The 23,926-nt window shown below is 39.4% G+C and overlaps 1 protein-coding gene across 5 annotated transcripts in view; it reads right to left on the minus strand.

Moving 5' to 3' along the window:
* Positions 1–18,038: 18,038 nt before the first annotated feature.
* The window catches only part of LOC136843657 (putative leucine-rich repeat-containing protein DDB_G0290503), a 281,229-nt gene continuing 275,341 nt past the window's right edge, over positions 18,039–23,926 (minus strand). For all 5 annotated transcript variants that reach the window (XM_067112208.1, XM_067112210.1, XM_067112212.1 and 2 more), the window contains 2 exons: positions 19,415–19,512; positions 18,039–18,094 (listed from right to left, as the gene is read on the minus strand). The gene's annotated coding sequence lies outside the window, so the exon portion shown is untranslated. The remainder of the gene's footprint in view (positions 18,095–19,414; positions 19,513–23,926) is intronic.

Below are 23,926 nucleotides of genomic sequence, written 5' to 3' on the forward strand. Positions count from 1 at the left end.
TCATCTTGTCTCTGCATCAAAACAGGACCTACATGATCTAAACTAGCATCACTGAATAATTCAAAGGGTTTAGTTATCTGAGCCTTTACTAGTACTGGAGCAGTGATTAATGCTCGTTTCATCTGTTTAAAACTGGATTGACAATCTCCTGTCCACAGAAAGAGTTCTTTCTCCTTAGATATTACTCAAGGGAACATCAATTTTAGCACAACCCTCAATGTGTCTGTAAAACCCACACATTCCTAGATATCTCCTATTTTCCCTGACATTAGTAAGGGGTGTCATTTTTTTTGATGGCGCTGATATTGCCTGGACATGGTCTACAACCACCCTCTGAAATTATGTAACCAAATAATTTGATTTCCTTTTGGCCTATCTGACATTTCTTTGGATTTAACTTTTCTTCTCTTTCACTGAAAAGTTTGAATAGTTGCTCTAATCTTTTCAACAGGATTGGAAAACTGGGAGCCCTAACAACAATATCATCTAAGTACTAATTCTTAATCCACCCTTTCTTAACAAGAGGCACCAAGATATTAGACGATAAGAGAAAATATGACTGGACCGCAGCTAATCCAAAATGAAGGCACTTAAATCTGTACAGTGATACTCCATCACTAAAGGTTGTTAAGCCTCTACTCTCTTCATTTAATTCCACTTGATAATATGCATCTTTCATATCTGAGGAAACATAATAATGGTTTCCTGCAGCTGTTTCTACCATTTCTTCTAATCTAGGTAAAGGGTGAATATCAACTTGGAGATGCGTATTGACTTTATGGTAATCAAGGCACATTCTTTGAGTGTGATCAGGTTTCCTAACAGGTACAATAGGGGTTAGCCATGCTGCACTTGACGGTTCTATTATTCCTCTTTCTTCTATATCTTCTAACATGGTAGAAATAAGGGTTTTGGGTTTTTCAGGGAATTGATATATGGCAGACCTAACTGGCTGTGGATCACTTACAGCATCATGAGCTTGGACATCTTTAAACTTCCGTAATTCTTTCTCTTTAAGAATGAACACCGAGTGATTTGGAACCTACACGTCACTTAATTCTGCCTGTTGGTCAGCAGTAAGATGGAAATTATCTTGCTGAGAAAGTAAATACTTGAGCTTTTCTTCTCTAGTATTGCCTGACTTCACATTAATCAACACCTGGAGGAACTAAATCATTCTGAATTCTATTTCCTGCATTTTGGAACTGGCTGGTCGAGTAATAACTACTGGTCTGTCCCTGTAACACCTAGCAGTTCTCTATTCTTCATTGTCATCTGGCTTAAGTGTGCTGAATTGCGGCCAGTGGCAGTACTTCCTGGCATCATTAACTTTGGAGAAGCACCGTGCAGGTTTGTACTCATTAATTTCAGGTACAAATTCTAACATTTGTGTTAGAGGTTTCATCTATAGGTGATGAGTAAATACCAGCTGTATAACCTGGGGGTAAGAAATAAGTTTCTTTTAGTTTAACTGGGCTTTACGAGGTTCATTAGGTTGGAGTATTTTTAATCTGTCACGACCCTTTTATTAGGTCTATGTTTCAGATATCTCACTGGATAAATAAATCTATACCAAATAATTTATTTTATATGTGCATAAATCCGCGTCACTGGTGTAGACCCCTAATCAAATCAGCTCTAACAATGAGTCTGTGTCCAAATAAAACAGTGAGGACCTTAAGAACAAAATAGAGCAACACCGCCTGTCAATGTGAACATCCAAATACACTGTTGCCCAGAACAGAGAAGACATGTTATCTCCAGTAGATTTGTGGTATATTTCTCGTTTGAGTTACAATGTAAACCTAAAGTTTTCTATGAGCCTCTTCTATGCTGCACATACTTCACTACCAGTATCAATGAAGGCTAAACACAATACTTTTGTTTATCATCATCAAACTGATAAAAGGAGACACTTGAATATAATCATTCATTCTTAACAGGCCCTGGACACTTTGCTGTGCACTCTTTTACAATTTGGAATGTGACAGTCAAAACAAAGACCTCTTGGAGGTTACAAGGACATTCAAATTTTTGTGATCCTGACCTTTACAGTGGCTTTAATACCTGATTGTTTTCTTTATTCTTACTAAACTTCTTTTAATTTGATGAGACAAATCACTAATTTGGCTTCTTCAGATCTTGCAATTCTGTTGTTGTCTTATTTGCATTACTATTTTACTACAGGCTGTAGTTCAGGAACCAGGTTATTAACAGGAAAAACTCTTCTGGTACCATCTCTCACTTATTGTGCTAGATGTGCTCATACTCTAACAAATTCAATGAATCTCTCTAGGGGTACCCTATCATCCAAGAAATCCTCAGAAATTTCATTTCAAAACAATTTACATCTCACTCTGTTAACAAAATGCTCTAGAACTTCGTCTATGCTGTAACATTCAATCTCAATTTCCAAGCGCAAGCCTGTGTAATAATAAGCTGAACAAGCATTGGTAATTCAGTATGTCATTAAACTGACTCCGATATATTCACTTCCTTTACCCATTTTCAGCAGGTTGATAATGTTTGCAATTTCTTGTTCCACTCTGGTAAGTGCTAACTTGGAGGTGCTATCAACATCTGCAGAAACACAGAAATCTACTTTGACTAAAAATCTAGCATGTCTGTTATCCAGTCCCAGCACCTTGCTTAATTTCACAACTTCAGCATCAAAATATCATGGGTTTTGAGACCAAATCCCCATAGGAAAATGATTATCAACCGGAATGAAAGGGTTGTGCTGTCTTGCTGGACATGACTGGCTGTGTATTATTTGATAGGTGTATGTCAATAGTGGCTGGGTTGTGTGTAATTGTCACTTTGATCATGTCTGCTCTGTATGCTGTAATAAATGGGTTAATGTCTGAACTTCAACAACTCTCTGTCCAGAATTGACTGGGGTGTGGGAAGTGACAGGTGCAGAGTTTAATAAATTACCCATTTCCCTTTTCATGTCAATAAGCTGACTACCCCTGGTTTGTTTCATTTGAGAGCTCTGAGTATCCCGTGGCAGACAACATTTTTATCCATAGAAATCTTCTCTCTCTCTACATCACCCTCCATTTGTAGGCTAAGTTATCATAAGGGCCACAGGTAAAAAAAATCAACATAAGCTACAATATATTAGATTTAATAGTACCTTAGGCTAAAAGTGACATGGGACTAAGCACGCAAAGCTGAAGCTATCATACCTGAAAATACATACAGACCTAATGGCCACCTGTTAGCACACACGACGTTAGGGTGGGTATATGAAGTCTATAATAGATAAATACATCCCACTGGTGCCACCATGTAGCTTGACAATAAAGTCAATTGTCCATGACCTACATTCTGAAACTATACATTCATCTTAGGACAATTAACTAAAAGCCAGCGTATGCGGCAATTCAAGCCTGGGCAGAGCTGCTATCAAAAGCGTGACACTTCAGCCCTGCGTTAATAAGCCAGGCCTGCTCTTAGCTGGAACAGGTGACTGACGTCGCAGACGGAAGAATCTTTTGTTTATTCAGTTAGGGTTGGAAAGGCAATGACTCCGCGTTTTCTTTGTTTCTTACTATGAGGATACATGGTGTAAAACATTTATTCCTAGTAGTTCCCTTCCATATTATTAGAGGAACTGGTTCCTGTATTTAGGTATATACTGGTGCCCTGTATTTGAAAAGTTAATTTAGAGGCCAGCAATCTTGTGCCAAAAAGCATGCAGTCTTTGGCCTGGGTATACTGTAGTCATGCCTACATAGCTGGCCATTACACACAATTACAGCCCTTGCATGCATATCAGGAGTGGAACAACATAGAACTGCCATATTCATAAAAGTTATGGGGAGAACATCGTACATCTTGCCACTACAACCACAAAACCAACTTAACATGGTACAACTTATGCTAACAGTGCCATAACAATTCTTCCAGCAATTTGCTGTTACATCAGTAAGAATACAAAGAGCACTATTAAGTGTTATGTAACATGCATTATATAAAAAACAGTAGAAGTACCTTACCTTTTACATGGTAGATAGATGGTATTTCAAACGAAATAAGTGGAGCTACACCTTCATTTTCAGTTTCAAGTCGTCGTACACGTCTCAACAAATGCGGCAGCGTTTGGAGTTTACACAACTACATTTGTCACGTAAATGTAACATAATCCATAATTCATGTAAAGCACGCTCGATCTGGGCAATCTCAATTTCAAGTGGTTCCTCCATGTCTTGAAAAAGATGAAAACAAGTTTGTTTTCAGTCGACCAATTATGAAAATTTGTGTCATTTTACTTGAATGAGAGAAAGGATTTCCATCATTACAATTTGCACTGTAGTAGGCATTTACCAACCCTGAGCTGTGTTGAACCTTAAGGTCTGCTGGTATATACTACTTGAACTTCGAGAGGAGTAGACCAAGACAGATAAGGTGTATTTCTACAATGGAATGAATCTTCTTTAACCATTTGTTTTGGGGTAGCTTGCTTTTGCCTTAGGCTTCTCCTAATTAATTTTTGTTTTGTATCAGAAAATAAACAGACATGACTTCATGTTTCGATCATACAACCCCCTTTGGTTCCGATCGGCTCCGTCTTCGACAGTGTGCCAGATTCTGAGATGCCGATTTACCAAGAGCACATCAGGAATTTCACCAAATTCTAACATTAAAATAGTATGTATACATGGTTTAAATGAAATAGAAAAACCATTAGTACATTTTTAAATACTACTATTTTTTGTTTTATTCGTGTTTTAATATAGTTATATATCAACAAATAAAATAACATCATTTACACCAGTTTGAAAAAAAAAAAAAAACATTTGGAAAACTAGGAGTCATGGCAGTTAATAAATTAAAAAAAAAAAAACACTGTTAGAGATCACTCTAGCTCTTTATAAAAAAATTTAAAAATTATCTTCCATATTGGAAATAAAAAAACATGGTTTTATCTTCCATATTGAAATAAAAAAACAAACTACTTCATATTTCAATTAAAGAATGATTAACTTTCCATATATATCAGAAGTAAAACTTTTTTTTCAATCATGCTTCAGTAATTTCAAACTCAGTGCAGCAGATTCCGTCATCACAAGATGAAGATCGAATACACACAATATATCAAAAACACTTTAGTTGACATTTTAGTTAAGGTATTTTGTTCTTTAGGTTAGTCACTAAAAAAATAAATTTATGAGAACATTTAACCTATTATCTCTCAGACAGCATGCCATAGCCAGCAGCCAAGCATTTTAATACTGCTAACTGATTTGCTATTAAAAATGAATTGGCATCTCCCGAAATGGGTCAAAGAAAAACCATATACCCGTTTAATTGCGAATTAAATTAACTTAAATTTGTGCATTTACAACAATATCCCCAACAAATTAAGACGACACGCAAGCAAGGACAGACCATGTGACAAAGTGAACTGTCTGGCGAATCGAATCTCAACAGGTTTGCCAGATACCATTAAGACAAACGGACGGCATTTCAAGCATTCTTAAGCTCCTACTGAAAGTTAGTTAATCTAATGAATGTAATTAATTCCATAATGGATGAAGTTCTTCACTGAATAAAACTAAAATGGCTAGGTAAATCAATATTGTCATTGATCCACTGATATATTTCACTTAAATATTGGTTAGTTTCCAAACTCATCTACCACTGCCAGGAAGCTTGACATTTGACATATTTTCCAAATCTGGTGAAAAATTTCACCCATCTAACAACACTGTCCTTCAATTCAATCTCTTGTCAGCTGGATATGCCACCCACAGTAATTCTCTCTTCCACATCTTCGTTTTCATCTTATGGTTAATTCTTACACTTCCTCCTTTTCACCATGTTTTACCATCTCCAGTATTTCTTGATCAGTTGGCTGATGAACAACAGGCTCATCATTGTCCCAGTGATTCATCCATTTCCTCAGTGCTCTCTTCTGTAATCAGCTTTTGATATTTGAAGACAATTTGGTTTTGACATATTCTATCATCTCAACCGATTCCCTGACCAAACCTTTTGTTCAGAAACTCTAAATTGACCAGAAGTCCTTCTACCTTTGTCTTCCTCAAACATTAAGCTTGGCCATAGGTTGTGCCAGCCACTGCCGAAGTGTACTTTTCTCGACTTTATTCAGGCAGAAGCTAGTGACCATACAATATCCTTCAAGTTAAATTCCTTCTTGAATCTTTCATTCAAACTCTAAATCGACAGAAGTCAGCTTCTTTTACCTTTGTCTTCCTCAAACATTAAAGCTTGGCCATAGGTTGTGCTCAGCCTGCCTTGAAAGTGTGCCACCTATAAAGCTTTATTCAGGCGGAAGCTGAGTGACCATACAATATCCTTTAAAGTTAAATTCATGAGATCTTTCATTCGAAACTCTAAATCGACAGAAGTCCAGCTTCTTACCTTTTTGTCTTCCTCAAACATTAAGCTTGGCCATAGGTTATGCCAACCACCTTGCAAGTGTACTTTTCTCGACTTTATTCAGGCAGAAGCTAGTGACAACCATACAATATCCTTTAAGTTAATTCCTTCTTGAATCTTTCCATTTTCAGAGCTCTAAATCGACAGAAGTCAGCTTCTTTACCTTTGTCTTCCTCAAACATTAAAAAGCAGCCATAAGTTTATGCCAGCCACCAGAGAAGTGTACTTTTTACTCGACTTTATTCCAGGCAAATGCTAGTGACCATTTGTATCCTTTAAGTTAAATTCCTTCTTGAATTCTTCAGAAGGCTTCCCATTATTTAGTGCAACAATGAAACGGTGCACAAACTCAGATCTGTATTTAGATTTCAATTACCATAATATGCCCTGGTCACAGGGCTGAAACGAAGAGGTGCAGTTGGGGGAGGTGTAAACATAAACATTGTCTTCTTTAATCAAAATTTCTGCTTTGGGGGTAAAGAACAATTATCCATAGTCAAGAATATTTTACACTTTGGATTGAGGCCAACTGAGTTACAGTGTGTTTCTAGCTTCATGCACGAAGTGATTTTCAAACCATTTGAACAAATTTTGCTTGTTATCCACAGTAAATGAGTGGGAAATTTTCACCCCTTTAAAGGCCCTTGGGTTAACACTTTTCAATAACCATCAACTTGGTTTTGTGTGTTCCTGCAGCATTGCAACAGGCGAGAACTCTTACTATCTTTTGAATTTACCTCCAACAGGAGCTGCCTCAATATCTTTTGAGCAAGTGGTTTTGCGTGGCATTCAATGCCAAAACAGGGTTGTGCCAGAAATTCATCCACAAACTTTTGCAGCCTGTGTCGGCATTCACGTTTTTCACCAGTTACTATGAAAACGAAATGTCATATCTACATTTATACTTTTGGTAACCAATCTTTGCAAAATATTCACATTCATGCGTTAGGTTCAGCTCATATGGAAAATTCTTGCTTGTTTCATAGCATCTCCTCAGAAATGCTTAAACCTTCGCTACATTGAGCTTAAACCACATTTAGCAGGTACTTGTCTAATTTTGAGCTCCTGGCACTCAATATTTTCTGGGATTTTCAAAGCTTTTCTGGCATTTTCATGTTCCTAAAAATTTCAAAATCTTTCTCCTTTTACTTTTTAAATCATATACAGTGGATAACTCTGTGCTACATAGTGCTCTAAACTCCTTTTATGGACAATTCTTTTCTAATCTCTTGAGTAACTCCCACCTTTTCAACCATAGATAATCATTTATGCTTATGTTCATGGGTGCAATATCGAATGGGTGTATATGTATAGCTGTTAAAGAAGTGATCAAGACCACAGCGTTAGTGCCGCTAGCCACTGAGAGTCTGTAAATAATGTGTCGCTGCTATGGAAGTTTGTAAACAATATGTGGCGCCACCCTTGTGGCCGCTGAATGAACTAATGGCGGCTCATTCAAAATCGAGCCGGACCACAGGAGTTCCCGGACCACAGAATGCCGGTTTTTAGAGGTTGAATTGTATATGTATATACTGTACAGTATATATATATATATATATATATATATATATATATATATATATATATATATATATATATATATATATATATATATATATATATATATATATATATATACAGTGCAGCCACTGACTTACAGTGGATTTGATTTACACTGCTTTTTCAGCATCGTTAATATGCTTTTATAGCACTGTAACTTGATGTTGCATCAAGTTACAGCGCCGTAAGCAACATTGACGGTGCTAACAGCAAGAGTAGGCGCTTTTGGCACTGTAATTTGATGCAACATCAAGTTACAGTGCCATAAGCACTGTTACAGCGCCAATAACAGCAAATCACCGACTTACGGCAGAAAGCAACTTACAGCATGGCACTGGAACGGATCCCCTGCCATAAGTCGAGGACCTACTGTATATATGTATGTATCATATATATATATATTTCTGAGTTCAGTCCCGTGTCAGCCGGTGAAATTCCATTACAGCACGAATTTCTAGGTATAACAATGCTAGATATACCAGAGAAAAAGACCCAGGAAAGCTGTGTTATTACCCCAGTCGATCGTTTTTTAGAAGACGCTCGGTATAATGAAGGGTGAGTGGAAATACCACTACCACGGAAATATACTGAAAGATCTCTCCTTATCAAAACCCCTGTAAAAGAGTGGTGAGCCGTTACAGCTCCCACACTCAACACCTGCCAGGACGGCGACACCAGCGCCACCTACTTCATTCCATTTTCTAGCACGTGGATACGTTCGCTTTTGTGTGCTCGTCCCTATTTTGGATTTATTTTTCTTCATCTCTGATGGCCGAGCACCTTTTCCATCTCTAAGTTAAAGTACCATCTTCTTGTGGGGCTTTTGATCTATTTTTTGGCTGTTTTGGTCTCATTATTTTCATAAATATTGGGATCTTCATTGATGGCCACGCAGGCCCCCTATCAGCCATGTCGGCGGCGACTCCTTCTGTTCTTTCTGTCAAGTTTTCTCCCAGTCTTTTTTATATATTTAGATTTTAGCCCTTGAATTCCTTCCTGGTGGTTCCGTTCACGATGGCTCTCCTCCACTTTAGTTTTTGTTTTGCATAGGAGTTGCCCCATCTCAGCCCCCACCAGGTCGGGTTCTTTTCATTTAGTCTCATAGGCTATTATGTTATTCTTGAAAGATGGTGCTCTTAATTTAGGTTAATGTTTTTAGTTTTATTTGTTTTTTGTTTTTGGTTGTGTAGTTTGCCTCTGATGAGGCCTTATAAAATATTTTGAATTACTCTCGAGGGTAGGCTACACTTCCTGTGAACGTAATTTTTATTCTATTGTTTTTTTTTGTATGATAACAGTTTGTGTGTGGGCTCATCCCTTGCCTGGGTGGAGACAGGTTGAGGGAGTTTTGTTGCTATTCACTCAGGGTCCGTTTGAGGGTCAGAGTAGAGCCCCTAGTCCTCTTCCCAATTTCTCGGGGGAATCGTTCTTTGATCGTGTTCCTCTGGCTAGTCGCCTTCTTTATCCCCTACTCGTTCCCTGCTGGCTCTCGGCACAAAATTTCTCTCCCTGTTGGTTACTCCTCCTTTTCACCTCTCTCCTCCTAACCCATGCTAGTTTTGGTTTTATTAGGCCACGCCTAGGAGATGTTGGGCTTTGGGGTGTGTAGCTCCTGGAGTGTAGCTTCCCTTCCAAGTTCATTGGGAAGGAAGGTTGCAGTTGAGCTGGTGTCATGTTCTCCCTTGTCTCCTCTCCCCTCTGGTAGCCTACTCCTCCCCACTAACCCCCTCAGCCTTGGCGACTCGTCATGCGGTGACGCTAGATGGCGTTTTCTCCAGCCAGGGACTTCTCCTATTGGTAGAGGGTTAGCCCTCCCATGACGTCCCAGCTTCGCTGTGGTGGGGTGGTGGTTCGGTTAACTGAGCGTGTTCGATCCTGTCTCGCCTCGTCTCCCCCATCGAAAGCTGCGGAGTTTGGGTTTAGGTGTGGCCCGCAGTATGTATGAACGCTGATCCTTATCATTCCTTCTCGGCGGGGAGATAGGTGTGAGGTGGTTCTATGTCACGTTAGTATACAGACTCCTCCGGTCTCGGAGTGGTTACCATCATTGTTAATTTGCTTATTGTTATTATTATTATATATTTTGTTTCTACCATATACGTGATTCCGGTCCCACACCTGGGGTCTACCTTGCGTTAATTTTCTGGCAGCCCTTATGGTTGGTTCCTGGTTTTCGTTCCCTTCATTCCCCGAGGCCTCTGGGGTAAGGAATCCTTAAACTTCCGCTCGATGCATTTAAAGCTTATTGGCCCAGTTTAAATTGGTAGTTCTTCTACACCGGAGTATTCCGGTTGTAGTTGAGTTTCCCGGCCTTGCCGGCTTTATTTTGCTTAGAGTGTGAGGTTCATGTACTGTTACCTTTACAGACTGTTCGTTGTGAGGAGCCGGGGTGTACCGCCTCCCTTCAACAACCCTACGGGCACGTAGTGTGCCGGACCCACGCGGGTTGTGCGGTCCGGCTAGACGACCTGGTTGTTTGGCACCCCGATGGCTGTGAGGTTTGCTTCGCTCTCTCCTCAACCATCCAAGACGAGTCGGTAAGTGAAAGTCTTCTTTCCTCCGGTCCATGCTCCTCATACGTTACGTTGGTTATATCCTCCGTCGGTCTTTGCATTCCTGACTAACCACAGGTTTCCTTGCAGGCGGATGAAACTTCCAAGAAGTCTGCCTTTGAATCCCCTCCGGGCCTGGGTGGCTGGGTTCGCAGGAATGTTCCGTCGGGAAGCCCTACGCCTCGATCACCAGGTTGAGGGACCTAGCTTACCCCGGCGCACGGGTGGCAAGAGCAGGTTCAGAAGAACTTGCCACTATTATCCAGCAGATCCTTGATGCGACCCAGCCACCTCAAGTGGACATTATACGCCGGTCCGGAGGATGTTGCCGCATCAAATCTCGACTTGGAACCTGGAATACGACAGGACCAGGTGGTAAGTGAGAGGTAAGTGAGGATGTTGGGAGGCGAGGCCCTCTTTGTTTAACCCCCTGATTCATCTGTGTCATCTTTTCCAGGTTTTGTGCAGTCTTCTCTCGTTGGGCGATAGAGCTCCGTCTGCTATCCCCAAGTTGAAGACTTCATGGGAAGGCGAAGGGCTATAAGTCCTCGACTTCAAGAAGGCACATTACCCTTCCCCCGTGAAGGCTAAGGTCCCAGGACCGGTGGCCTCCCGAGTAAGTCTAGCCTCCGGCAAGGGCATCGAGTGGGGGCGGCAAAACCAAGCCCTCCTCCCCAGCTCTTTTGACGCACAAGCCTGGCCACTGAACTGTGCCAAACAGTTCACGCAGGATCTAGACTCGAGATTTGAGAAGATCTCAGAAAAGTTTGCCACTTATGACAGTGTACTGGAAGGTTTGGCCTCCCCCAACCTAAAGCCGAACACATGATACTCTATCTCGACACTACGGACCCTCCCATGCTGATGTCGGAAACCCTTGGCGGTTCAGACCTCCGGCCATCCAACATGTTAAGCAAACTTACCTTAGGACAGTCTGGGCACAGAAGACCAGTTTGGAGGAGTGGAGTTCTTCCCGATCTCTTGCCTTATCTGGCTTCGTGAGGGGCTTACCGAAGAAGCCTGATTCCGTCAGACAAGGTACCTAGGGGAAACTGTCATCATCCTAGAAGACCAAGCCCAGTGGGCTCTCCTGCGCACTCTGGACGGAGTGGCAGGCAGTGAACATAAAAACCCCTTTCAAGGGCAGTTTCCCGATGTTCGCCTAGGTGAAGATCTTCCCTCCTTGTATGGACAAAATTGCTCTGGCCACGACCCGAGCATGCCTCGATGGGAACCCCTTTCCTCAACTGAGGAAACAGACCTACTTCTGGTATTCCCAGGAAGTAACGAGTTCTGGTAGATCTTCTACCACTTTCTCACTGTAGGCAAGTTGGACTCCTCTTTATGTGGTTTCCATCAGTAGTTTAGCTTGAGCAACCCCTAAGTCGCCTGGAATCATTGTTAAAGGCGAGTTTGAGATCTGACTGCTAGCCCGGTCCTTGAGCCCGGCTGTCTTACTGAGGCTACTGCCGCTCCGGCTCGGACGTAACCCTTTTTCAGGTCCTGCTGGTGCCTTCTCCTAAGACCTTCCAGTTAGACTTGCATGAGTTTGTTAAGTGGCTAGCTGGAATGTAGTAATTTATTTTTGCTGACGCTACAATCCGCCACGAGCCCAAGCTCATTAAAAGTTCAATCTGGGGACTTAACCTCTTCCCTGAAGGAGGTTACATCCGTCATGTCCTGGCGCCACACGGGCCAATCAGGAGTCTCGGGCTCGGTGGGGAATTCCCCTCGGCGCAGACACAGAATCGGCCGACCCCAGACGAGAGGAGGAAAAGGTTCAGGAGACATAAGAGGCCTCATCAGGCGATGGTTCAGCCGATCCGGTCTCGAGTGCCCAACCATCTACCCTAAGTCCCAACCCCAGCAGTATGTTTTGTTTTCAAACGGCGTCCTCACCAGCATACAACCCTACATATGAAGGCCGTGGATTTTTCACGGCCTCAACAGGTGGCAGAGGAGGAGGAAGGGCAAGACCCCTACAGAGGAAAAATCTAACACCACCCCCAAGGGGAGAGGAGGACGTGGTAGAGGGAACAAACCCGCTCCCTCCCCCGAGAAAAACGCAGGCGGTCGCCTGCTGGTTCAGGGACCAATGGACCTTCAGCCCTTGGGCACACAGCATTGTGTCCAGGGACTGGGGTGGAGCTGGATCAAAATCCTCCCCTCCAAACAGATTTTACCAGCCACCCACATCAATCCTGCAGATTATGTAAGTGATTACTCAACAAACGAGCAAAAATAAAGCAAGGCACCTAAAATTTCAAGGCAGGCTATTCACTGTTCCCCAAAAAGACTCCGATCAGCAAAGAGTGATCCCTGGATCTGTCGCGTCTAAATCTCTACATAAAAATGCGACAAGTTTCGCATGCTTACTTGTAGCTCAGGTCAGGACTCTACTTCCGCGTGGAGCCGTCACCCACCTCTATCGATCTTTCAGACGCTTATTATCACGTCCCAGTTGCGCGGAACTTCTCTCAGTTCTCGGTTTCAGACTCGGGAACCAAGCCTACTCCTTCAGGGGTCATGCTCGGTCTGAACATTGCGCCCAGGATATTCACTAAGCTGGCGGATCTGGTAGCAGCAGCTCCCGGTCCCAAGGAATCTCCTAGCAGCTTACCTGGACGACTGGATAATCTGGGCTCCAACTGTGCTGGAGTGTCAGGAAGCCACGTCCATAGTCACCGCAATTTCCTAGAGTCATTGGGTTTTCAGCTGAACAGGAGAAGTCCCGCCCTGACTCCGGAGTCTCGGTTTCAATGGCTGGGTCTTCAGTGGGACCTGTCCTCCCCACGTTATCTCTCCCTCCTTCCAAGAGGAAAGAGATAGCATCTCTCACCAAGAGTGTTTCTCAAAAATCAGTCAGCATCCCGTCGGTCCCAGGAAAGGGTCTCGGGGTCTCCAATTGCTTCAGTAACAGACCTGCTCTGAAAGCCAAATTAAGGACATAAACAGGTGTGGCGGAGCGAGCAGAAGCACCAGTTCAGGGGACAGGGTCTCCTCTATCCTCGGATCTTAAAGACAGGCTGCGGCCTTGGACTACAGTCATGGGCCTGTCCAAACAGTCCCGCTGGTTTCCCCCTCCGGCACTGAGTTATCCCACACAGGCGGCTTCTCTAAGCGGCTGGGAGGTTACAAAACAAAAGTACAGGAACGTGGTCACAATGTTTCAGCAGTTCCATATAAAACACCTGGAAGCCATGGCGGTCTTTCTGAGCTGAAGAAAATCGCCCTCCCAATCGGATTCATATCAGGTTGGTGTTAGACAGCGCATGGTGGTTCATTGCATCAACAGGGGCGGCTCCAAAATCAGGTCGAGTAAACCAAGTAATGGTAGCTATCTTCTCCTGGCGAACAAGCACGGTTGGCACCTGTCAGCCCACCCACCTGGCAGGTGTCGGGCGTGGTGGCTGATTCCCTGTCAGGACTACCCGTTGGAGACGGTGGTCCCTGGATGCGAATCTTTTCAGTGGATTTGCCGCCAGTTCCGGACTCAAGTGGATCTGTTCGCAACAGAGAGAAACCTTCAAGCTCCCTGTTACGTAGTCCCCCAACCTGACCCTCGACACGCCACAGACGCAATGACAGTAGATTGGAACAGTTGGGAGAGAATTTATCTGTTCCTCCAATAAATTTGCTGCTGAAAGTTTTACACAAACAGGACATTCAAAAAGAACAACCAGCTCTGTGAGAGCCCCTATTGGCCGAAGAACATTGGTTCCTCTCCTTCAGGAACTGGGCTTGCAGTCTTGATTCCCAAGCCCATTCTGACCCAACAGTACAAACCAAGACTGTGTCCAGCTTCCTCAAGGATTCAAGATGCCTAGCTTTATGGACTTTATAAAGTTTCGCAGCTCAAAAAGGAGCAAACATTGACCCTGTCAACACTCTGTTTTTAGAATCAGATAAAAGAGATTCTACTATTAGGCAATATGACTCAGCAGTCAAAGTTAGCCTCCTTCCTGAAAAGCATCTGAAGCCAAAATTATGACGACTAATTTAGAGTTTCCTTCTTTAGGTCACTGTTTGAGAAAGGCCTGGCTCCGCCACTATTACCACAGTCAAGTCGGCATTGAAGAAAGTATTTCTTTACGACTTTAAAATTGACCTTACAGATTCTTATTTTCATCCATCCCCAGAGCATGCGTCGTCTGAGACCAATATCACGTCCACATTCGGTTACTTGGTTTCTCAATGACGTCCTTAAATTAGCGTCAGAGTTGGATAACCATTGCTCTTATCAAGATCTGTTAAGGAAAACCTTATTTTACTTAGTTTGGCTTCAGGTGCTAGAATTTCAGAGCTGTCAGCTCTCACTAGAGGTGATAATTTTGTTAACTTCTCCCATCCGGAGAAGTCCTCCTCTCCCCTGACCCTAGATTTTTAGCTAAAAACGAAGACCCACAGGACAGGTGGTCTCCCTGGAAGGTGGTGCCCCTTCCTCAAGATCAATCTTTATGTCCAGTCCATACACTTAAATCTTACCCTCAAGAACTCCACAGAGTAAGTCGGGTCCTCTTTTTATCAGGGAGAAAGGTGGTACTCTTTCCCTTTAATGGTATAAGACAACAGATTCTGTATTTCATTAAACAAGCCAACCCAGACTCAGTTCCTAAAGTTCATGATATTCGAGCAGTGGCTACTTCTACTAATTATTTTCATAATATGGACTTTTCAGAGTTATCAAAATATACGGGTTGAAATCACCTCTAGTGTTTAAACGCCACTATTTAAAAATCACTCAAGCCCTGAAATATTCTATCTGCAGCAGTGGGAAGTGTCATCTCCCCACATTAGATAATTATATCCTTTCCTTTTCCCCCTGCCTGCCTACCTCATTTGCTTCTCTGCTTGTTTTCCTGGTCGTTTATGCCTCACTGCTCTAGCTCTTCATATTGATATATTTGTATTTTATGATGGAAAACTGTAACCTGATTAGCCATAATTGTTTCGTTTGCTTAGGGGTACTGGACAGTTTTTGTTGGCTCCACGTACCCGGATAATTGGCGTGTGTTATTTTCATTAGTCTTGTCTCTTACATGTTTTAAGCTAAGTTTACATATATAGTTTTAAGTTGTATTCTTGTTCTGTGCACATTTGCTGTTCCCACTACTTTTAAGTAATTTTAAGATTTTGAGGTTTTCTCCCATCAGACCGAGACCTCCCAGTGTTTTGTAGTGTTAAGTTTATTGTGTGCCTTAAAATTAAGTTGCCTTACTTTTAGAATATTCTTGCTTCATGGAAGAGATTCCTTAATTAAAATTATTTTCGTTACAATTTTGCCTCTTCAGGTTACCCCCTTGTTTTCCAGTAGTAGCAGTCTTGGCATGATTCTCTATCACTATTTCACCGGCTGACACGGGACTGAACTCAGAAAAGGGATTTTGACAGAGAAAATCTATTTCGAGGAAGGTCCCGTGTCACCGGTGACCCTCCTGTTCTAGTCTAGTACTCCCTCCCTTCTTGCACATGCCAAGTCTGGGGTTAGTGCCAGCATGTGGAATGAGCAGGTGGCGCTGGCGTCGCCGTCCTGGCCAGTGTTGAGTGAGGGGCTGTAACGGCTCACCACTCTTTTACGTTTTGATAAGGAGAGATCTTTCGAGTATATTTCCGTGGTAGTGGTATTTCACTCACCCTTCATTATACCGACGTCTTCTAAAAGACGATCGACTGGGGGTAAATAACCCCAGCTTTCCTGAAAGCTCTTTTTCTCTGGTATATCTAGCATTGTTATACCTAGAAATTATGCTGTAATGGAATTTCACCGGAGTGACATGGGACCTTCCTCAGAAATAGATTTTCCTCTGTCAAAATCCCTTATATATATATTTATATATATATATATATATATATATATATATATATATATATATATATATATATATATATATATATATATATATACATATACATATACTGTATATACTATTATTTGTATGTCTGTGTGTATATTACTTATGTACAGTACCTCCACAGTGATTCAATGGCCCCTACCCCAAAAAGGAAAGATGGCTGGCTACACCACTTTCTATATCATGTACACCATCAAGGACTTTGAACCACAGGAAACAAAAAAGTATAACACATACAGGAAAACTGCTGAATTGAGCGTAATACTACTACTGATCATGAAGGACAATAACACATTAAAGTGAGGGATTTTGAATATTCAGACATTAGGGGAAACAAACCATGAAATACGAGAATAGATTGTTTCCACTAACAACTAGGGAAGAGTCTAGAACAAATAATGGTTAATACAAGTCAACTGAATATTTCGACATATAAAGTTTATAAAAAAAAACATAAAAATAAGATGAGTAGATCCATAAGAACAACCAAATATAGTGTTCAAATGGCATCCAGACCACCTAGTACGTGGCCCCAGTTATTAGAAAGAAAATATGGATATTATCTAGTAAAAACAGAGCAGTTACAACATTTAATAAAAGGTAATTCAAGAAAACTATGATATAACCAAGAAAATATGGATATTACCTAGAAAAAACAAAGCAGTTACAACATATAATAAAAGGTAATTCAAGAAAACTATTATATAACAAGAAATTATGGATATTATCTAGTAAAAGCAAAGCAGTTACACTGATATATGTTCAAGTTATTCCAGTACTCATTTACTGTCTGCACTTTATCAGATAAGGTTTTTGTAATAAAATGTAATTCAAGAAAACTATGATATAACCCATGAGTATAAAATGATCCAGCTGATGAACCAAGTATGGGCTGACAAGAGGCCTCAAAATAAATGTGAAAAATTGATTAAAAGAGCTCAACACCTCTGTATTTTTGTAGATTTTCCTCTGAAGTTCTCAATTCCCAAGTTACCTTATTCACCATGAATATCAGGTATGAGTGCAAAGTTGAGTTGATGTTAATGTATGTTAATGTAAGTCTTACAATTGGGGAAAATTGCTCTTTTCTCTTCTCTTAACCCTGTTTCTCTTCTACAAATTGGGCAGCTCATCTTTCTTCTGTAAGAACTCTTTCATATACTATCCTATTGAGTTAAAAATGTCACTCATCTTAGCCAGCCTTTTAATACCAATCAGGCCACCTCTTCTAACATTTACTCTTTGATAATCAATAACTACTGAATTGTGAGGTTCAACACCTATTCCTTACCATTGCAGCCAAGGTTCAGAACTCTCTTCCTATTCTCTCTTTTTAACTCCTGTAAACTTCCCCCATTTAAAAGAACCACGCTCTTTCCTTCCCCATTCTTTCCATTGTTTTCTTTTGGCCTAGGCCTGGTGTTGGCTACCTAACTTGCCTTTACATTAAAAAAATTGTTTAAATACAATCAGCCATAGCTATAAAGTTGGCATTGCATTCCATCATGACTAATCACAAAAGAAAATATTCTCAATCCATGCATCAATTTTTTGGGGGTGCCCGTAGACACAATTCACTACCTTTTATATGACACAACTTTCATAAGAAGGAAAAGTTACACAACAAAAGTCAACAAACATAAATATACCATACTTTACTCACCAAGTTCAGTGCACCTCCTAGCCAAGTTACACTCTTTAGTAGTTGTTACTGAATTTCTGATGGCAAAGAAAATAATTCTAATTAATGAAATGGACGAAACAAACACTGTATAAGGAAAAAATAAAAAATAAAACAAGAATATGCCTTGGACCAGGTGTGTCAGTAAAATGATCGAGCATAGGCACTTGAGGGGAGCTACAAGGGTTAAATCCCTAATTCTCTATTATAAGCCTCAATTTGCTCTTTAGAAAGTTTCATTTAATACTGCAATTCAATATTAAAATACATATCTCATAGGACAGCCCTAAATCCTATCAAATAGATTATAACTTCTGGGTAGGGGAAGTGATGACAAGGAAGAGATGGAAAGCGATGCAGCTGGAAGGAAAATGGATTTGACAAAGAAAGGACTATGCTGAGCTAGATAATGTTTGTATATCATTAGTAGGACAAATAAGTTACAGGCACAATCCATGAGCAAGTCTCTCAAGGATAGTATTAAGGAAATTGGGTTCCTGTGAGATTCATACAGCACTAAGAAATTTTGCATTGAATGCTGTAACTATTATGTACAAGTCTCTCTCCTTGTTGCTGTCATTGTAATCATACACTCTACTCCTTCCATTCCTCACATCAGAAATGAGGTTCTGGAACCTACTAACAAATCTATGAAGAGGAAAAATATGCTATTTGCTTTCAAATACATATTTCATCTGAAAGGAAAATTAAAATAAACCATATCATTTTTTGTATGCTCAGGTTCCCTACAATAATTAGAAATTTTCTAAAACATCTGTATAACCTCCAAGAGGAAAGTGAAAAAAACAAAAGGCGGTAAAAAAGTATATTTAACGAAATATACATTGCATTATCCCCATACTGTATTTATGTTTCACTTGTTAATACCCCTATAACAAAATATTGTACTTTTAATATTGGCAAATAATAAATATCATATAACAGACAGCCAATGAACTAAGAAATTACTTAGAAAAAGTAAAAGGTATTTTTACAAGTAATATATTAAGCATCATTACCTTTTAACAATAAGGTGATGCTTAATATATTACTTTTTGGCAAACAAGATAAACTATACTTAGAAAAGCTTTGTTTTGAATCAATATCACAGTTTTCTATGACATTACTATTTTAACTTTCAGTATAATGCAAAATATTTCTGGAAGCCTACAATGACTGTTGCAATGCTGCATAGAAAATTACCTGTAACTTTGCATGTGTATTTCTAAGATAATAAATACAAAGAATACTTGGAATACTAAAAAAATGCAATTTACAGTATAAATATTTTTCAGCAATGAGATGGAAATGTAATCACTACAATAAATAAGAATGCAAAGTGTGGACCTGAAACTTACCTCTAGAATGAAAAGAAATCAAATGCAAATATAGACTTAGGATCTAAAGTGTTGACTATTAGCTTTTACATCTTAATATTAAAGCTGATGTGAACACCCTGAAAATAAAAAATAACTATTATTTTTTCTGTATAATGCATACAGTATACTGGTTCATCTAAAAAAACAATCTCTACTTCTTTTAGTAGGATGGATGGACCACAATATCCCTACAGAAATACAGTACATGTAACAGAATTTACTAAATCCTTCACTACATGGATCATTGTGTAAGTACGATTTGTCATTGTTTTGTTATCATTAGATAATTGACTGACCCCTAAAAATATGGAAGTACTGTGTACAATTTAGAGATTAATACTTATCATGCTACAGAAGAATTAGGCTTTAATGAAATTTTGCATAATGATGAAATATAATAAATACATTCATTTGATTCATTCTATGGACAACTTGAATCTTTGTTACCAAAGTATAATGCCCAGCAGTCAGTAAGAACTTATGAGAATCACATTAAAGTTTTGAAGGCTAGTTTTTAACATTAACAGTGCTCTCCAAGTACTGTAAATGGCTTTCAAGCCCGCTTTGGAGGAAAACAGCTTTGTAATTGTATAGCCCAACAAATTTACTTCTTTTATGATAATCATGTTCAGTATTGTCTTTTAATGTAAACTATGTCAAGGAGGTTGATATCCAATAACTAACAAACTACTGTATTACAGAGCAAAATTTATCATTTTTATGATATTCACTTCGTCAAACTCACAAGAAAATATTAATATACAAAATTCTTGTTCCTAATTAACAACTAAACAGGAATTATCTGTTAAGAAAGAACTGCTTATAGAGTAATGAGAAAATAATCACGCTCAGTATCTTCCAAATGATAGTGCACTTTCTTTGTACAGTATTAAGGGATTCTAAAAATTACACCACAGCTGCTACATTCACCTTAGAATGAAAACATAACTGCTTAACCAAAACCTATTCTGGTTTATCCAAATGTATGAAGGTTTTGTTAAATCACTACTAAATGGAGTGTAAACCTTTATGGCACATATCCAAATGTGGAGAGGAGAATTCAAAGGCAGATTAAATTTATATCCTGTGTCAAATACTTCTAAAAAAATGACTTTTCAACAATATTAGGCTACGTTCCAAACTGTATAAGTAATACTAAATTATACTACAGTAATGAAATAAGCCTAAATATGTCTTAAGCAATAAACATACAACTTCAGTACACAGCATAAGTGCTAAACAGCAATAAATGAGAAAGATTTCCATTTTCAATCTGACAATACAGTATTAAAGTTACTGGAGATTTCTAAAAGGATTTCTTTTCAGTTTTCATCACTGCAGAGAAGTACCATCTACAGGGAGCCTTGAGTTGCACATTATAGATGGTACAAAAGGTTCTTTGAGCAGCAATTGCATTATTTCCTGCCTTTTCACCTTTCATCTGTTCCCTTTGGTCCTCCTCCCTATAAGCTGTCAAATTGCTTTAGCTTTGTCTTGCTCCAAATATTAAACTAATATTAATAATAAGGATAAAATGTGGCCTTTTTCTTGAGAGTAAATCTTGGTAAATTGTTAAAATACACTTAAAATCTTCAGACTTTTTGTGTACAGTACTTTTCAGTGACCCAAGATTTATGCTCAAGAAGAGGGTCTTATTTCATCCTCATTTCTAAGGGATGTGATTGTTCTTAATTGTCCTCAATAATGATGATGATGATGATAATAATACCAATAATAATAATATCTCAAAAGAAGACCCTCTTTCGAATAAACTTCATTAAACAGCATGGCCGTCTGGATGCCACTGAGTTTGTAATTCAGTTTCTAAATCTCTCGAATGAATGTCTGTAGCAGCATGTAAATTATAAAACAGCTGTCCAAAGTTCATTTATTCTGTGATGCCTCAGTATTAATTTCTACCATTTACCAAATGGTGAATGAAGCCAGAGATACAATTATGGCATACTTATATCCACAGGCAGACTTGCAGAAATTCTAGGCAATTTTCAATCAGTTATCAAAACCAAGGGGATCCTCCTATTGGCTGGGGGCAGAATGACTCATCCAGGAGAATCTGGCTGACTGACAAAGGCTCTGAATGGCTGACATCAGGTTTCAGGAGTTCTGATCATAGGGTATGCTGCATGAATTAGTGGGTGGCTAACGGGTTATCCAAAGTGCGCAGCATGACATTCTTCTGAAGGTGGTAGGGAGAAAGGTTTCCTGGTTTCCTGGGTCATGTTCAGCAATGGTTTCCATCAGAGGATGGTGAAGGCCTTCTTATATCAGAGGTGGCAATGGTTGTTGTTGCCATCCAAGATTTTTGTGCTCCTAACAATCTCCTGGCAAAGGGAGGCACTGCTGTGATCCCTCATATAGTATTAGTATACCGCCCCTTCGTGTAAGTGAATGGCGATCCTCTTCGAGAGGTAAGCTGCAGTCATACCAATGTACTAACGGTAGTACCCATTCTCAGGGCATGGTATTTGGTAAACCCCTCCTCTCCTCTTCATGGGATTGTTGCTAGTAATGAGGCTGTTCTTCATGAAGTATTGGGCAGTCTTCCAATTGGAGGTTTTACATGGATGGACACTGATGATGTTCTTCAGGGCTACCTTGTCTTCTTATATTCAGTTTCTTGTAGCCCCTGTAGAAGTCTAATGGTCCTCTCATTCTCACGTGGGGTGTGGTTCTCCTGAAAATACCACCTATCAATGGCATTTCTCGTCACCCTAGAAACCCAGGGGAAGAGTACATGTTATCCATCAAGGTCTGGGTAATGTGTTTGTGCTCACTGGAAGTGGAATTCCAAGAACAGTTAGAAGGCATGACAACTGTATGCATTTAATTTTTCCAGCCATTCTGTTTAATGAATAATAATAATAATAATAATAATAATAATAATAATAATAATAATAATAATAATAATAATAATAATAATAAATTTGCTTTCATATTATAAATTACTCACTGAGAATACTATTTCACATTCCTAGTCTCTCCATGATGAAAAGTAAAGGCAGAAAGCAATGCAGCTGGGGCCAAAGGGATCTTGGTACTCCCTACAGTGCCACACAAGCCACTTGGTTCTCATTATACCCAACTAAATTCCATGCTATATGTGAAGCCATCTTATATGAAAAGGAATAAGACAATTTTAAGGAATAAAAAATGGCTGTTAACTTTGAAGAAAATAAAGAGAAGAATTTGTAAGATACCTTTTGCATGTGAACATTAAGCTCCAATCCTACCAGATAAATAGTTAAGGACATTTATTAGTGTTTATTATGAACTGAAAAAAAAAGAGAAAGTAATGCATAAGCATAAAGTAATAGATTATCTTTGAAGGTGGTACAGCTGTCAGATTATTAGACTGCTGGAAAAAAGGTATCTGATACTTTGAAGATATGATGAAATTTGATGAAACAAACACATAAGCATTGGTGCTTACCATGCTCATCACTTTCACCACAAACTCACTTCATAGATGGGACTAGATTTCATAAAGTAGATGCTATCTTCTGAATTTCAAGATTAATATTAATCTTCTTCATAAAGGTGACAGGGAAACTGGAATAAAGTACAGCTACTGGAAAGATGTTTTGCATGTCTTCCTATACAGTACCAACTTATAAGGAAACAAAATGATTTTCAACCATGACCAGAATAAAACAATGTTCTCTGCAATTAAAAGTGAGAATCAAGCATAAAAATACTTTATGAGAGACACTAAATGTTAAATAAAAATGAAAAAATATAAAAATCTAGCTTCAAAGATCCCACATTACAAGAAGAAACTTACATGAATGCATGAACAATGAAGTAAGCTAAACCAGCAAAATATAGTGATGCTTTCATATAACATTACAATGCATGACTAATTCACTGGTTCACCTCTGATACTGCATATCAAATATCAAAGACACTACTCATCGTCTGATAGGCAAACCATGGACGGAAAATATATAAAGCACTTCCTTACTTCAGGTACACTTAAACAAATGATGTCTAATGACTTTGGCTAATATGTGGATAAAATTTATACAAAATTAAACATGCGGTATATGTAACATGATTTACACACTTTCTATGCAATGTTCACTTCCCTGTACCAATAAAGTAAAATTAAAATAGGTCTCATAGTCAGTTTATAAAAATAAAATAAAAAGTACTCATCATATTTCTAAATAACCCTACTCATCACTGACAAAGTGTGCAAGATGGATACTAAGTCATACTACAGTAATCTAATGGTGGTGCAAATTTGGTAATTACTAGGTACAAGACTATCTACTTCACTGGTCTAACAACAATGGGTCACAAGAAACTTTCAAGACTGAGAAGCTACAAATTTTTTCAGTGGAAAAATGTAATGACAAGCAAAGGTTAAAGGCACATATAAGCTAAGCTCCTTCTCCTAAGCAGTCTAATACAATGCACAATTTGACACATTAAGCACACTCAGTTTTCTTAAGTGCAAGACTTGGGCAG

The sequence above is a fragment of the Macrobrachium rosenbergii genome, chromosome 12 (genome assembly GCF_040412425.1).
Source record: "Macrobrachium rosenbergii isolate ZJJX-2024 chromosome 12, ASM4041242v1, whole genome shotgun sequence".
Taxonomy (NCBI): domain Eukaryota; kingdom Metazoa; phylum Arthropoda; class Malacostraca; order Decapoda; family Palaemonidae; genus Macrobrachium; species Macrobrachium rosenbergii.